General features: G+C 44.4%; 2 long non-coding RNA genes across 2 annotated transcripts in view; one reads left to right on the top strand and one right to left on the bottom strand.

Moving 5' to 3' along the window:
* The window catches only part of LOC119177210 (uncharacterized), a 183,129-nt gene extending 170,302 nt beyond the window's left edge, over window positions 1-12,827 (bottom strand). The window contains exon 1 of the long non-coding RNA XR_005110553.2: window positions 12,716-12,827. This is a non-coding gene — a long non-coding RNA (uncharacterized LOC119177210). The remainder of the gene's footprint in view (window positions 1-12,715) is intronic.
* On the top strand, window positions 6,286-17,590 carry LOC142775879 (uncharacterized). The gene is made up of 2 exons (XR_012887113.1): window positions 6,286-6,499; window positions 16,179-17,590. It is a non-coding gene; the product is annotated as an uncharacterized LOC142775879 (long non-coding RNA).
* Window positions 17,591-17,972: the final 382 nt, after the last annotated feature.

The raw sequence follows: 17,972 nt of genomic DNA, 5'->3' as shown, positions 1-17,972 counted from the left end.
GTGCTAACAGCAGAGACGAGTTATAGTAGGTGTTAGTACGTGCATATAGAACTAAAACTTTAAAGAGGTGATCTAGGCGCCGAAAATAGTGATGGGCAGGCAATATGTAAGAGGTAGCAAATGACGAATGATTGTGATAAAGATTATGAAAATGGGATTGCAAGCCTAGCAAGCTTCTTTTCTCTAGGAATGGGAGGTTCAGTGATGCCTTGATATTAGTGGTGCTCAACTGACGCAAATAGTTTCTGGTTATAAATCGGGCAGCTTTATTTTGAATGGATTGAAGTTGGTCTTGCGCACATTCACATCTGGATGAAGTGAAGACACACCGTGACCACATTCATAAAGTAACTGTGCAACAGGACCAATATTCATAGTATATCTTGCTTTCCGAAAACTGACCGCATCTGCATTAGATTGTCACCAGATTTCGCTATAATTTATTTACGGTTTGGCCGTGGGACCTCATAGGTAATTCTGTTAGAAAGCGGGTCCCCCGGACGTAATGTAAAGAAACCATTTTATTTACGTTATAGTGCAAACATACGAGACGCTTAACACGGAAAAGACACAGTACACGCACAAGCGGCACCTAGGCGTAATTGAAGTTTAATGCCGTATGGAGTCACGAAGCATTGTAATTTTTTGAGGCTTGCACTAATTAGCTAAATTAGTTTTACTGAAGCATTTTTCTTCTATCGCAAGCGCTACCTTGTGCTCATATCCTCCCGATTCTGAGCCTTGCTTACCAGTCGCGTCTCTTGCCCATGCTACTCGCCACGCAAAATACCTATTGTACCAGAAAAATTTGCCCCGCTTGAAGTGCGAGCCTCGTTCATACGTGTCAAACCGTCTGTTGGACGCGCCAAAAGGATATGCCGAGTTTGAAAGTCAGATGTTTAGAGCGCCGCTCTTTCCTTTCGGCTGTCTCTTCTTGTAGCCCAACGACAAGTTTTACCAGTGGTGCAGAGTCGCAATGGAAAACGATAGTAATTTATAACTACAACAACCCTCGGCTAGAGCTGGTTACAGAAACTATGTGGTTATATGGTTGTTACATGCTTGCTCTTTGCTTCTGTAAAGCGTGCTTTTCTGCAAAGCTGCCGTACCTACGGAAGAGCGCACTGTAAGCCTTGCTTGGGTCAAGGGAGCATTGTCCGTATTGGTCCATCACAGAAATCGGCCAATAAGCTAGTAGGCGGATAACAAAACAGAAAATCGGCAGGATCTAATAACACACCAACATGGTTCCTGGATTTAATCATCAACATTAGGTTACAAAGGGAGACGTAAACCCGGAAAAGCCTTTCGGCAGTGAAAATAGCATTGCACATGGCTTTTCGCTTCGCCCAAGCACTCTGGACTGAATGGACGATAACATTGCAGAAGCTTTTGATTCATAAAGGCGTGTCTTACCCCTAGCCATATATAGCCTCGTAACATTAGCTTTGTAACGTTTTACTCTACCAAGAAACAAAACGTACATGTGTGTTAGTGCCCGTCATGATGTTGCAAAATAACAGAAATGTATCATGAAAGCTCAATTATCCAGAAATTGGTTGATAGATATGTGGGGTTTAACGTCCCAAAACCACCATAAGTTATGAGAGACGCCGTAGTGGAAGGCTCCGGAAATTTTTACCACCTGGGGTTCTTTAACGTGCACCTAAATCTGAGCACACGGGCCTACAGCATTGCCGCCTCCATCGGAAATGCAGCCGCCGCAGCCGGGATTCGATCCCGCGTCTTGAGGGTCAACAGCGGAATACCTTAGCCGCTAGACCACCGCGGCGGGCTAATTATCCAGAAATGAATTCGTGGGTTTTACGTGCGAAATTTGAGCACGTGGGTTTCTTTAACATATACTAAAACACACGAGTGTTTATAAATTTAGCATCATACGATGTCGGCTACACCGGGTTTGGTAGCACAATACACGTCACAGAGGGTAGTATCACAGCACATAAGCTATGAATGCTAAAGCAATACAGAAATAACAGTGTGTTAGTGCTCGTAAAGTAGCTTTAGACGCACTACGGGGAGAACTTCAGGTCGTGTGTCGTGTCGCTGCGTTCGAGCAGTGCCATCATGCCCAGCCTCGCAGTTTAATGTGCCAAGATGTCGTAGTAACTTGTGCGGTTCGAAGTATTGTCGCAGAAGTTTTTCGTTTAGTTGACGACGGCATTCCAACACAAGCACAGTATTTGGGCCGAGTCTCGCGTCACCGACAGTATCGGCGTGTTTCGACTTAACAGGAGGAGCCGACGGTCAGCTTCAGCCAAATAGTTCACCTGTGTTCTCTCAGGCGTACAGGAGAAACACAGGATCGTCCTTACACGGAGCCCTCACCTCACAGCCTGAACCTTGTTTGGGACGTTAAACCCCATAAGCCGATAATTAAAACAAAGGTGCAGATACCACGTGCAGTGGGAATCGATGATATGCGAAGCACAAATGAGTAAGGTTAATATGTCACTTTAAGAGATGGGAGCAACAAAAGGGAGAAGGCAGGGAGGTTAACCAGAAAGACATCCGGTTGGCTACCCTACACTGGGGGATTATGGAAGGGGACAAGAAAGACGAGAAAGAGGGAAGAGAGGAAAAAGAAAAAAAAAGGGTGAGGGAGAGACTGACAGTAATTTCACTGCAGCGTGTAGAACTCTACCGCATGTCAGAGGCGTTCACACAAGCCTGTCTTTCTCAGGAAACACAGGAGGACTTTCACTGCCTTGTGGGCTGTCGAGGCATGTGTACGTTGCTGTAATAGCACCTGCACAGAAAGAGGCCGATCATCCAGTCACCGCATGGCGTTGGCAAGTACTTGTCTATCTGAGGCAAATCGAGGACAATGGCACAGCAGGTGTTCGATATTTTCGTCGGTGCCGCAAACATCGCACGCCGCACTGTCAGTAATTCCGATTAACGTGGTATAAGCTTTCGTGAAAGCAACTCCCAGCCAAAGGCGATAGAGAAGCGAAGCTGCACGTCGATGTAGGCTGGGTGGAGGCCGGAGTTGTAGTGAAGGGTCGAGCTCGTACAGTCTAGTACGTCGTACGCTTGGTGTGTTCCACTCAGTCAGTGTGAGACTGCGGGCCAGTTGACGAATCTGCCTCGCCGAATCCGCTCTTGAAAGCGGAATCGGAACGCTGTTCGCTTCTTTATGTGACGTGCGAGCAGCATGATCTGCAGAATCATTGCCGCCTATACCACAATGCCCAGGTAACCACTGAAAGACGATGTCATGGCCTTTTTGTATTAAAAGGTGGTGAAGTTTCACGGTTTGGTAGGTGAACTGGTCATGGCATCTGCGTCGGAGAACTGATATCAGGCACTGTAACGCTGGTTTTGAGTCAGAAAACGCCGCCCTTTAACATCACTTTAAAATGTCACTTTAAAATCAGCATAACGTTACGAGAGGGAAGTAAATTATGCCGTACATGTGTTCCATGTTATGTTATCATTTCTTGACGTGTCATTTACCTCTGTTGTCTATTCACGTCACGTGATACCGAATTCGGTATATATAGAGCTAGCGGAACGGCCGTGAGCACGCCATGAGCGTAGCATGTAGTCATGCTTTACATGACAAGCATATTATGATTATCATGTTTGGAGATGTAATTTGCCTTCGTTGTCTATTCAAGCCACTTGATACCAAGTTTGGTATATGTGCAGCTAGCAAAACGGCCGCGAGTGTGCTATGAGCGTAGCTTGTCATGTTTTACATGACACGCATGTCATGATTATCATATTTGCACTGGTCGCATACGTTAGTTGTTCGTTCACGTCACGTAACACCGAATTCGGTATATGTGAAACTAGCGAAACAGCCACGATCGTATCATGTGTGGCATGTAGTCATGTTAGATGACACGCGTCTCATGATTACCATGTTTGCACCAATCACGTACCTTCGTCATCCATTCACGTCCCGTAATAGCTTGCGGAACGGCCGTGAGGGCATTATGAGCGTGGAATGTAGTCATGTTGTTACATGACATGCATCTCATGATTATAATGTTTTCATCTGTCACATACCTTCGTCATCTATCCACGTCAAAAATACCAAATTTGGTATATGTGAAGCTTGCGAAACGCCCACGAGCGCATCATGAGTGTGGCGACTAGTCATGATTTCTACGTTAGGGTCCGTCATCTGTGTTCGCCATGCAGTCATATCATACAATCAGATTGGACTTTGTTTATTCACGTCACGTAATAACAAATTTGGTATATGTGAAGCTAGCGAAATGGCCGCGAGCGCTTGATGAGCGTGGAATGTTGTCATGTTCTTACATCACAAGCATGTCATGATTATCATCTTTGCACCACTTAAATACCTTCGTCATCCATTAATGTCACGTAACACCAAATTTGGTATATGTGAAGCTCGAAACACAATCGTGAGTGCACTCACTATGAGCGTAGAATGTAGTGATGTTTTGCATGACACGCATGTCATGATTATGTTTGGACGCGCCATTTACCTTTGTCGTTCATTCACGTCACGTAATACCACGTTTGGTATATGTGGAGCGAGCGAAACGGCCACGAGAACGCTATCAGCGTAGCATGTAGTCATGTTTTACATGACACACATATAATTGTCATGTTTGGAGGTGCCACCTAGCTTCGTCATCCATTCACGTCCCGTGATACCAGAGAGAGAGAGAGAGATAAAGATACAAGAAAAGGCAGGGAGGTTAGCCAGACGCACATCCGGTTTGCTACCAAATTCCGTATATGTGATGCTTGCGAAATGACCGTGAGCGCACCATGAACGTGGCATGTAGTCATAACTTACATGACATGCATGTCATGATTTGCACGTTAGGGTCTGTCCATTAGTTCGCCATGCAGTCATGTCGTACCATACCGGTTTTGCAATATGTCATGTGAATGAAACCACCGCAAAAGCAACAAGACTATGAAATGTATATCATGACATTCACTACATACATATCGTGATTTTCATGTTATGACTAGTCACTTATGCTGTCATACCATCATGTTATTTCATGCCAATTACGGTATCGATGCCATAATCAAAACGGCCAGGAAAGCTAAAAGTCGTAGGTGGTTAGATAGATAGATAGATAGATAGATAGATAGATAGATAGATAGATAGATAGATAGATAGATACGCTCAAGGTCGCTGAATTTCGCCAAGAAATGCTTTGCATTTAAACCTATATCCTTAGCTGTGAAGAAACAACATTTCACAATGACGCGCCGCTATCAATCATTACGAAAATGTCCTGTTTTATGCACACATGTTGTTATCTGTGGGCAGCTTCATTTCAGATTATAATGATTAGCAGGAATTCAGATGGAAACAAGGTTTTTAAGTGGTAAAACTCTTGAGCTAAGATCAAGTCATCTCGGAATTATATATCAAAGTACGTTTCGCACCCGCTTTGAACTCGTTTTAAAATATTGCTTTCAAGGAAATTTCGACATCGTCATACTGACGCTTCTAGAACTTATATTCTTGATATAGTACTCTCGTAATACATGCCTCGGATCCCGTTATGTCATTATCTTTGGAATATCAGACTGGCTATTATCAGTAGGAATACTTGGTTCGTGACCTTCTTTTTCACTGGGAAAATGACATCGTTGGGACTCGAAGTTCGGCACATGTCGAAAACTGGTCAAGCACTGCTTGCGTTCATGAAATCGCAGTTATCGCGGGATCAAATCCCGGCTGTGGCGGCTGCATTTCGATGGAGGCGGGAATGTTGTAGGCCCGTGTACTCAGATTTGGGTGCACGTTAAAGAACACCAGATGGTCGAAATTTCTGGAGCGCTCCACTACAGCGTCTCTCAAAATCATATGGTGGTTTTGGGACTTTACACCCCACAAAGCAGAATCAATCAATCAATGAAATCACAGTTATACCTTGTCATTGGTTGTAAAACACCTGCAAAGTAAATTCATGGCCTAAAAGTGCTGCACAACAGGGAACGTTAGACATTGGTATTCCATTCTCTGTTACTTCCATTTTCACAGGTATTGAAAGAACATTTTGATTGATTTGTGGGGTTTAACGTCCCAAAACCACTATTTGATTGAGACGCCGTAGTGGAGGGCTCCGGAAATTTTGACCACCTGGGGTCCTTTAACGTGCACCCAAATCTGAGTACACGGGCCTACAACATTTCCGCCTCCATCGGAAATGCAGCCGCCACAGCCGGGATTGAAAGAACATTTTGATTTTCTTCCTTTACGTGATTTAGTTTTCGTTTCAAAGTGGTGTTATCACGATGGTCGCGTCATTCTGTTTGGATGCATGATGGCGCTCAAGAGAGGGCAGACATGATAGCAGGGGGCCGTCCCAGCATTTCGACCGTCAATGCAGATTGCCGTTTTTGCCTAGCATCTGTCAACGTTCGAACGGGGACGGCGGCTTTCAGGCTGCTTTCAAGTATACACGCACGCGGAATACAACCACTGCACACCGAAGGTTAAAGGAGCAGCCCTACAAAAAAACTTGGCGTAAGTTCTTCATTATTTTATCGTTCGTTCTTGGGGTTTCTGAAATATTTTTTTTCTCTAGTATTTTTACATGCGATGGCAAGTGAAAGTTTTTCTCGGACGCGCGGATGCATTTTCGACGGAGATGAGAATACCTGAGGCCCATGTACTTAGATTTAGGAGCCCGTGAAGAAACCCCACGTGATCCGAATTTCCGGAGCACTGCACTAAAGTATCCCAGGGATCATCATCGTATCGTGTTTTAGGCACGCTACACCCCGACAATAAAAAGGACAAGTGAAATATTTCGAGCAGCACCGGCCATAACTATTATTGATATTTCTGTCGATATGGCTCATTGGTCGAGTCGGTGATTTCTGTCGACGTCCGAAAGCCAGTTAAGAAGACCCGAGGTGGTGGTCTAGTGGCTAGGTACTCGGCTGCTGACCCGTAGGTCACGGGATTGAATCCCGGCTGCGGCGGCTGCCTTTCCGATGGAGGCGGGAATGCTGTAGGCCCGTGTGCTCAGATTTGGGCGCATGTTGAAGAACCCCAGGTGGTCGAAATTTCCGGAGCCCTCCACTACGGCCGCTCTGATAATCATATCGTGGTTTTGAGACGTTAAATTCCACATAATAATCAAAATGCTTGAACCGCTCTGCTTAGATATAGGTGCATGTTAAAAAACCCCGCATGGTAGAAATTTCCGGAGCCCTCCACTACGGCATATTTCATGATTATATGGGGATTTTAGGACGTTGAACCTCAACATTTATAATAAAAAAGTCAGTTAAAAGGTGACCGAATGCTTATTTTGCTCGGCCGCATAAAGGCTACCCTAGAGCCACCAGACAACGTTACTATGAAGTGAAAAAAAAAACTAAACAAAAACAAGTCGGTCTTCTTCGACGTGGTATACGCTTGGCAGCAGAGCTTCCAAGTGCTGCTGCCAAACGTATACCCTTAAGTAAAGCGATCGCAGTACTGTTGGCGAACCACATTTTAGTCGAGTTATGATCGCAAAGCGGTGCCTCATTTTTTCTCCTATCAGATTTGGGAAGTTGGAAGTTAGAGGATGTTGCGACTAGTTCAATCGAGGTGGCCGTTTTTTTTTTCTGAACACAACAGTGTTTTATGGTGGGTTCCACCGCGGCTCCACTGACTTATTTTGGTTGCGGGTATGACGTAAAATATGCAATAACAGGCAGCAAAGAAAAAAAAAGTCGTGCCGCTCACACACAAAGAAGTAACAATTATTCGTGGCAGTTGTCAGTTTGCGCTCGTTCTTTGTGTACTTTTACGTTCTTTTCATGCGTCCTTCTTTGTGCTTGAGCGAAACACTTTCAAGTGTTGAGCTGTGGTAAGTCCGCACTCGCCCCGTGTACGTTCTTTCTGTGCGCCCTGTATGCTTGTGGAGCACACTGCAAGTTTCGAGCTGTCTGTAGTTCTTCGCCTTACATTACAATTTGGTGCTGTAACGTGCATTACTTCGCCCTTGAGGTGAAATAATGCAGAATAAATGCTCAACTACCTCTGGGAAGACACGTTTCACTTTCGTGTGATACCGAATTCCATGGCAGAGGGATTAGCCATGTTTTTGTTTTCTTGTGCTCACTGAAACGTCCTGAGCATTGGCTTACTATATAGTTGCACTTTGGGGGTAAATTATAGTCTGGCAATTTTCTAACTTTGTTGGTTCTGCTTTGTTCTATTCTCCCGGCTTCATCATTTTTTTCGTTCGCATACTATCAAATGAGCTCTGCGGCGGCAAATTATTCTTACATCATTATATCTGATTTAACAACATTGTCCCTATAAGATCTTGAAAATTTCTTAACCACAACTGAGTGAAAACAAGATATGAATGGTCGTCGTGTAGCACTCGTTATGGTATTTTAGTGCGCTTTATTAGTTAACTAACACCAATTATGCTAAATTTTTAATATTGTCACGGGGCCATGACGCTGACGAAGGCAGCAGTTGACGTATGCATGATGAAACTCTTTATTTGGCCAAACTTATGGCCACGAAGCGTAAACTCTGATTACAGCAAGCAATGCACGATGCACGCTGATATCGGCTCGCAGAGCGTCGGTCGTCGATAAACTGATCATCGTTGGGACGCGCTGCATTGTATACATCACGCACTGAACTTTTCAACACTACGGTGGTCTCGCAAGTTCTGCAATAAGCTTGAGTGTTTGCGTCTTGCACGCAATATTAACTAAATGATCTGCTTCGATCATGAAGCCTCTCGATACTGAGACGCGGTTTGGGCCGAGCATTGCTAACAGGCCTTGTGGGCATAAACCAAGTATAGTAAAATTGAAAAACAAATGTGCGCGGCAACATTTACTTTAGTGCCAAGTGCGTTTCGTTACGTTCTTAAACTTCAAGATGACTTATCCAAATTAGCCCGCCAATTCTGTACGGTTTTTTTGCCGGCTTTTCAAGAAGGCGTGATAAATATGAGATCACGCCACTGCGCTCATACGCTATACCACATTGCAGCGCTCTCTACCGTTGTTTAAGCAGGAGAACCATGCGAATTAATGAGATTCTCTGAATATATTTCAATACTTGCTCTTTAAGGTCTTCCGGCACGCTCTGGCCGGCTGTCAGTGTCTCTAAGCCCAGCTGCACGTGAGCTTTCTGTGCTGCTGAGCTTGCTCAACACGACTGCCTCTGCGATCCGCTAGAGTGCACGAAAGTTTACTAAGAAAAACTGTACCTCTAGATGTCCGTTGCATGAACTAGCGCTTTACGGCGGTAGGTGAAGAAATGTTGCTCATAAATGAAGATTCCGACACTCTTAGTAGCGCAAAAGATTCCATTGAAAACACGATTTCATTTGAACAATAACAATGTTTTACAAACCAAGGAGTTCACCGGTTGTATACGCACGACGACTGGCGAATTTGCGAGAGTATTGGTACTTTGCCGGTGGCTGTTTAGTGCGCTACCTACCGTCCCGCGGCGGTGGTTAATGTCACAAGGTGGGGGGGGGGGGGCAGCAGCCTAGGAATGAGATGTAGTTGGTTGGTGCTGATATTTAAAGGACACTAAAGTGAATAAATGAATCAATTTAGACTGAGAAATAAAAATTTCAAAACTCTGTTGTTAATTTCGTTAGGCTATTAACGGCAGAGAAAATATAGGTTAAAATTTTCATCCTAAATTTATCGCCAAAGTGTCTGCACGCGACGTCACAACATTCAAAATGTTCAAGTCATTCGTAATTCGACAACACTGGCTCAACGAAATTTTTCGAAACTTGGTATGCTGAGTCTCCAGCCTTCTCAGACGACAATGTACTTTATTTTTACTCAATAGGGACTACGTAGGCCTTGGTGGACACCATAAAGGCATACATACGACTTCACAAGGATTGGTACGCAAAGTTTAAGATGGCGTCATCACGCACATTTTCCTTTTCGCACGTTTTTTTTTTCGTTTAGGAAGCGTCTTGTCGCGGTAAGCGAGGTGATTTTTGGTATTGTGAAACACTATTTTATTAATACAAGAAAAATCGGCTTCTTTAGTTTAAATAGAAAAGAACCCTGCAAGACTTCTCTGAGCATGTTCACAAAACGCTGCCGATCGGTAGTCGAGGCTCCTGAGAAAACGCGAGCCCAATATTATAGCTTCAGTAGAGTGACTTGTTGGGCGAGTTGGTTAATTCTTACGGTAGCTTTTAGCGCGAAATAAATACGAGAGATGGATTGCGGTTGTCCGTCTCTCGTGATAATTTCGCGCTAAAAGCTACCGTAAAATATTCTAGCGCCGGACGCGGCCTGGCATTCTCAATAAATTCTCAGTCAGCTAAATACTGTTTTCTCTTCTCTCGACAAATGACAATACTAGCTCGAAAATCACTCGTCACAGCCATGGTATTAGCCATCGGTTGATTTAAGCATGGCACACTTGGTAGTTACATGGGCCGTCGCGGGAGGCCGCGACTAGTTGACGTGTGTGATCGCTCTAAAAAGCCGCGTATTCGAAGAAAAAAGAGTAAAAAAATGCTCAAGGTCACGAGGCACGAGTGACGTATTTTTTTCCCTCGTGCCATCCCTCCTTGCTTTCCTTCCGTTGCTTTTGCCGGGATGCGAGAATAGAGAATGCAATTGCAGTGTGCGACAAGTCTTTGTAACTCTGTTCGTACTGGACGAATTCTAAAAAAATTGCGGTGGTGAATTTGTGAGTCAATAAGCTACTTCATTCAATCCATTCCATGGCTACCTAAATAAAGTGTTGCAGGGCCCCTATGAAGTACTCTCATTACTATACGTATACGCTAAACGCAAGGGTAATTTATTGCAGCACATGTCAATTCTTTCCTTCATTCATAGCGAGGGTCTCGTTCAGGCAGACCTGGTGCCTTCAATTAGCATACGAGGGATAATTGGTCAGCTGCCACTTTGTATTAAGATTACGTACTGTGTGACGCCAAACGCGCAAAAAAAGTGTTCCACGCTTGCCGTCAAGGTTACTGGTGGCACTTACGGACGCTTCTATGTTTAATGCACATATATACCCCATAAAGTGGACGGGGGAATAGCTGCCGTGGTAGATGAGTTGGTAGAGCATCAGGCCCATTATTTAAAGGTCGCAGGTACCGTCTCTCCCTATGGCAAGTTATCTTTTCGTCCACTTTCTTTACATTTACAAGACAATTTCATTCCAACATCCCCTGTACTTTTCTGTTAGATATCATTAAATGGTGTCTAACAAAGAAAGTGAGCCTTTAAATGTACACTTCTGTCCTTGCAATAGACAGTCTAGGATAGTTTAAAATGACCAATGTTACGTTCACAGCCGTCTGTTTTCATGCGGCATGGTCGAGGCATGCACTGTGAACTAGAGCTAGGCTAGCAGCTGAGGTGATGCGCGCTGGGCCTGATTAGGCTAACCTATTCTGCTCCGAAGAGACGAAGCGTCCTAAAATATTTTTTAGACTTTTATCGGCTCTTTGACTAGCCTGTGTAACGCTGTCCCTCCGTCCGCACCGTGCTGCCATGACTTTCTGCACCTACACTTCCTTTGGAGCAGAAAATGGTGTGCAGCAAGACGGGCTGAAGTTGTAATGCCCAGAATGCGTTGTAGACTTCTAAATCCCAATTTTTTACAGAGCGGGTTTGGCAATCTCCCCTTTTTGTTCCTATTCCAACGAACTCGAAACTATCGAACACTTCTTGTTGAGCTGCCGACGTTTTTCCTTGCACAGAAAACGAAGTATCGAAATAATATTGCGTCAATGTGGTCTACCAGTTGCATCGGCCTTTCTGTTATCATTTTGGACCTCTGCGCTGGGTCACTCGGACAGGAATATTTGCAAAGCTGTCGAAAAGTTTATATGCGATTTGTGCAGATTTGGTAGGTGTATCGACTACTAATAATTCTTTATTCAGCCTTCCTAGTCAAAATATCTTCAGTCACTGGGAGGTTACACAAAATAGCGAAACTTAAAGTTACAATTATTCATAATTAATGTCACATAAAAATTAATCTCAAAATTATTTTATCTCACTAAATATAATTATAAATCATGATCCGCCTGACTCTTGGCCGATCCCCTGAATGGCTAGGTGCCAACGTTCCACGGAGCATCTTTATCATCAATGTGGCCAGCTCACCGCTGCTTGCCGCGCGATCGCGCTGACAGGCGGGACGCCGTCGCGGCGTGCTTCCCGCTAGTGTGTGCGTACCTTTCCCGGCTGTCACCAGCGTTGCGAGGGTTAGCGAAGTCGATCGCGTTCGCGAGTGGCGACGTCAACACCGAAGAGGCGCGAGCCAGGGAAACCAAATGCAAGCGTCGGCAGTGGACGACCAGCGACATCGATGAGGTGCGAGTCAAAAACACCGATCGCGTTCGAGAATACAGACGGCGCGCGGGTAACACCAACGAGACGCGAGCCTAGGAAACCGAGCGCAAGTGTCTCCAACGCGTCCCGCTTCCCTTATCTTTGCGTCTTAAACAAACATTTACTTGAGTATACGCTATACCGAGTTTCGCTTCAAACCATTCTTCCAGCACCCGCGTCGACGCCCATTTCAACTGGGTCAACACCGTACACACCACTGCTGCTTGTCATCGCATCAGGGTTCCTTTCGGTGAGATGGTTCATAGTTTTTTTTTTCGGGAATACTTATTTTGTTGAAGCTCTTATGCGGAGCAGTTACACAGTCCAGGCGACATTAGTGAAAAAGACCACATCATTTGGACATTGTCACACTCACCTGAAAATGCCCACTCGTCGCAGTTTCACCTTCGCAGGCACTACTCGTTGTGCTCGGCCTACTGCGCAGCACCTTGTGATGTTCGCGGGTCACAATGAACGAGACGCGTTTACAAAACTGCGTAGCATTGATTGAAGTAACAAGAAGACGCCGAAGTGGGGCGTAGCTGTCGATAGCTGGAAGCAGTCCCTCGTAGAAGCTCGCTCGATATTTGACCCTCTTGCACCCTCCCGCTTACGCCACTCGGTGCGTCTAGTGACGCCGGTCGCTGACTCCGGCGTCTCGTAGCACACCCCACCAGCCGAAACAGTGATATTGTCTCGAACATCCGCTCCCGACCTACGTCACAACCGACGAGCCGAGGGCGCATACTTGACGTATTTCACGGATGGTTTTAAGCTAGCTACCTTCCGTACCTGCCAGAACAACGACCACAGGCGTCGTTCTCCAACGTAATCTCTCACTGTGCTGATTCCCAACATCGGTTTTCACAACCTCGACACATTCGCCATCAGCCTTGTGGTGTTTACATCAACTTGAAGAGCACCTTTGTGTCCCAGCAATAAGAAGAAAATAGACCTTTTGACATTGTTCTCGAAGCAAGTCATTCTGGACTGGTTACACTCTTTATATGGAGACAGAATTCACGCCTACACTGATGGCTAAACCGCCCAAACCAGCTCCACTGGAGCAGCCGTCATCCCGTCGTGACTCATGAACCACACAAAATTTGTCACGTGAGCACATTCACTAGATTGGAGCTTAGTGATATACTTGTTGCCGTTGAATACATCAACCAACAACCAGCTCATTTATGGGAAGTATTCTGCGTCTCAAACGCACTAGACGCAACAGTGTCTTTCGACAGCACTTCGTCGCGCAACGAACAACTTGCCTCGGAGATACGAGAAACCCCGCGGTATGCCATTGGAGAAGGACACAACGTCGAGAGGTTGTCAAACGGTATTTCCGACTACGATCTCGCTGGTGAAGCTGACAGAAAAGCACACAGAAAAACAAACCTTGTTTTAATGCTTTTGTGAAAGATTGATGCGACTTAACACTTTTCCTCACATAAGCGCCAACTTAAGCAAGTAGTGCACAGCAGGACAATGCAAAAGTGGTAAGCATCAGAGTTCACATACAACCGATTGTGTTCTCCAGAACCATCTCTATGGCTGCAACCTGGTATTTACTGAAATTCAGTGTTGTGCCGTCTACGCCTGAGTGAGGCATTCACCAAAGCGTTGCCATTTGAGATGGCTGACAGGGTCCAGTACAACGATTGTGTTCTCGAAACAAACTTGAGCACCTCTTGTGTTCCGTGCACCTTAAGCAAACGAGAGGCTTCGCAGCCGTGCTGCTCTGTCGCCTGGATCGAAATGATTTCACCATCGAAAATATATTCAGGCACGGCACCGCCCACCACAGTTCTGAAAGACAAGGACAGTCCTGCTGTGATTTCTTGACTCCAGACTTATCGTCTGTGAGGTGAAACGCGGAACTGTTACGGCGGCTGTAACAGGCTCTTCTCTCCTTTCAATTTCTATTTCAGTTTATTTTCAACATCAAGATACAGTGCACAATGATGTGGTGGGCAGTAGAAAAAAAAGCCTCTAAAATGGGCTTGAAAGCGTTCACTGACCATAGCCGTTGACAGACAGCTAGCAGTACGTAGCCGGCAATATAATGCAGTGTTATGTGGGCTCGTTTTCAGTGTGTGTATTAAATGTTGTGTGGAAACGATATCGTTCTTTCGTAGGCGTCTGTGGCCACGTCTCGGACACCCATTGAATATAAAGAAACTGCACGTTGTAAGAACATCATAACAAAGTAACGTGGCCACAGATACCCACGAAACGACGAGGCTGTTAGTGCAAAACTTTTAATACACACACACTGAAAACGAGCGCACATAACACTGACAGAAGCCCAATATAACAGAGGCTAAAGAAAGTACCATTCCCCAGTATGTGGCTTGCGGACAACCCATTCCTTTTTACCCTCGAATGTTTCCTGGCTAAATACCATTGCAAGATAAGAAAAAAAAAAACTTTTAGAATTTCAAGGAAAGTAGGGACACTGCAAGTTACCAGTGCATTAGTTACCCAGCGTAGCATTGTTTGAAAAGTTGATGCTGTCATATTCCAATTTTTTTAACGAATCACCGCATGATCAAAATTAAAAGTGGTGTAGATGAACGATGGATCATTTGTCACTTTGTTTAATGTTTGCGCCTTTTTTGTTGTTGTCTTCGCTAGTATCTTACAACTGCTCGTACTTACCTACTTATTTTACGTTGGTATTGTGTAGTATGTTATAATGTAAAACTCTCTCATTCATTAAAACTCTCTCACTGATCCACCTACATGTATACACTGTGGAGAGAGTCTAACCGTTTTGCATGTCCTCATACAATGTCCTGTGCTTCACCAAGCACGACTGACCCCTTTCAGGGAGCTCTATCGATATCCCACTTCATCCAGCGCTGTTTTTATCACTTGATGCAGTGGTTGACCTTAAGAGACTTCTTCATTATCTTGGGAAAGTCAAATTTTTAACAATGATATAATTCCACCCTAGCCACCAGGCTGCGCCTCAAGTGTGAGGTACCGCCTGGTGCATAAAAAGTATGTCTGAGCCTTCGCAGTTCTTGCTCAGGCAAGGACTTCAGCTGCGAGGGTCTTGGGCCTTGCGGACTAATTTGTCATCACAGACTTCAGCCAACGAAATGAAGGTTTTTTTAACAAAGTGACATTCTTTTTAAATGCACCGTGTTTTAAATGGTTCGTAGATATTTGCTACACATCATTTCTTTTAATTTTCAAACTAATAACCGAAATGAAACAACACTTGTACTGGCGCTCTTTGGCCTTAGATGCCCTTGCGCCAATAAAACGTAACGTAATAATAATGAGATTTTGAGGAAATATCAATTTTCTCAAATTAACTAGTAATAGGAATGAGTATATTTTATTTCTTCTTGCTGTTTCCTCTATTTTCACAAGTTTCTTGGTAAACTGTTATGTATATCGCTGTAGAGGATAATTAGACAACTGCCGTGTCAGCGAACACTCGCTATGTGCTTGGGCTGAGCAGAAATCTTGCGTCTATGCACATTTTAAAACAAGAATAAATTGATGTGAATAACTCGAGCATTTTCTTCACACCTCATATTCGGGGCACTCTGCATGACAGCAGTGTTACCCGTATTCATAATGTAGCATATCAACCTTTCGTAGTTCTTTTTTTTCTGAACAATATTTATGATGGCCATTGTCACGACTTTAATGTTTATGTAGTTTACCTCATTTTAGTGGAGGCTATGTCGGGCCGCTTTACGGTCATGCTGTATTTACCCTCAGCAACTCATGATTTAGCAATCGACAATTCATCACTTTAGTGTCCGTGAGCTACTACAACATTTCATTCATTCATTCATTCATTACTTTTTTTCTCGTAGATCCAAATGGCTACCCCTGCTTCACGCGGTGATTCAAGAAATGATGGCAACATGACTGATCCTTCTGTACCTACACAGCAGCCAACCGATGAAACGGAGCCCGAGCCATCGGCGAATGACAGCGCCAGCTCACCGGAAATCAAATGCGTCATTTGCTTTGAACCAGTAGAAAACAAATCAATCCCGGATTGTTGCTCTCACATTTTCTGCTTCTCCTGCCTTGTTCAGTGGGCCAAACTGAGTGACGTATGTCCCCTCTGTATGAAAAGCTTCGAAATGATCTTCTACAACTTCCGCTCAGAGGAAGATTATGACTGTTACATCGTAACGTATTGAATAGTACTGCGCCGAATTGGCCAATGTACGCCGCCATCGACCACTGTTGCGAACTGAGTTACTCAATTTGAACAATTTGATAAATGCAGGCCTCTCGATCGTCATACCACAAGTGACTCGTGCTGGAGTTATGAAAATGGTCTCGGGGGAGTAGGGTTTGGCATTATCACAAGCGTTTCAGGGAGTGGTTTAGATCACTTCCTTCAGAGATAGAACTCGCAAGTACAAGCATGCAATCTGCAGAAAGAGAGCAAAGTGTGAAAGTAATGTATCTGGGGCTTTGATAGCTCAAGTTACTCGCTGTTCAACGAAGTCATATGTTCGACAGAAAAAACTAGTTAACGTACTAAGTGTTGGCAACATTATTAGTAAGTTGCGAGAGGCATTTCATGACAACAGCTCTCATTCTGACTATCACAGCGAACGCTGACATGTTTACGAAAAAAAAAATGACTAGAAATTGTAACCTCATGAGTGTCTTTTCCACGTATGATTTCATCTTTTGAGATGTGTTTGTACATGTATACTCAACTATTTTTAGTACACAAACTGTTTTTATTTCATTGGATGTCTCTAAGTATGTATGTGGGTCATTTTCGTTCATTTGCACTGTGCAAACTTTAAGTAATCTCATACCGTTGCTTGGCAGCATCATCATTATCCATGTCTTATTTCATGCGCACTAAACGACGAAGGCTTTTTCCAAAGATCTCGATATACTGTATTGCGTGCGAGATGATTCCATCTTGTCTTTACGAACTTCTTTGTTTCATCGCGCTACCTTCACTTTATGCTGGACACGGCTGCTTTGTCATCCCATGTACGCCCATTAAGTTGCTCTCACCGACGGCCGGGTCTCAAATTTGTATTACTTGTTGGTGTAAGCCCACGCCTATTTCAGTGCGCAGCTCCTATCCGTCAGTTTCTTGGTTTGAGCGTTTGGTCCTCGCCGCTACCGAGTGTACGAACCGCGCGAAATATCTCCTGGTACTCGAGCTAAGCGACGCTTTTCTTTTACCGATTCCAGTTCAATTACTCTGGAATTTTCACACTTCCAATAAATAAATAAATAAAAATGCATTTGTCTGTGACTGCTATTCACACCACCGAAAGAAAATAAACTAGTAATAATGAGAATAATATAAAACGAATGAAATTAAAACTAAAAAAATAAAATAAAAACGCACTTCGTGACAAGACATGAGTTGCTCTCACCCATTTTATTAGGGATTACCGTCATAGTCTGTAAGTTGTCTTTCGCCTAATGTTTGCTAGAATTCTGGCTACCCCCATTTCTTCTTTGATCCATAATGCAGTGTTCAGATCTGTTAATGTTACAGCTATAAGTTTTCATTGCATTGCCTCGCCACGGTGATAAAGTGGCTAAGGTACTCGGCTGCCGACCCGCAGGTTGCTGGATCGAATCCCGGCTGCCGCGGCTGAAGTTTCAGTGGAGGC

Source organism: Rhipicephalus microplus, chromosome X, assembly GCF_043290135.1.
Source record: "Rhipicephalus microplus isolate Deutch F79 chromosome X, USDA_Rmic, whole genome shotgun sequence".
Classification (NCBI taxonomy): domain Eukaryota; kingdom Metazoa; phylum Arthropoda; class Arachnida; order Ixodida; family Ixodidae; genus Rhipicephalus; species Rhipicephalus microplus.
Note: the sequence above shows the minus strand (reverse complement) of the source record. Positions and strands in the feature narration are given on the sequence as shown.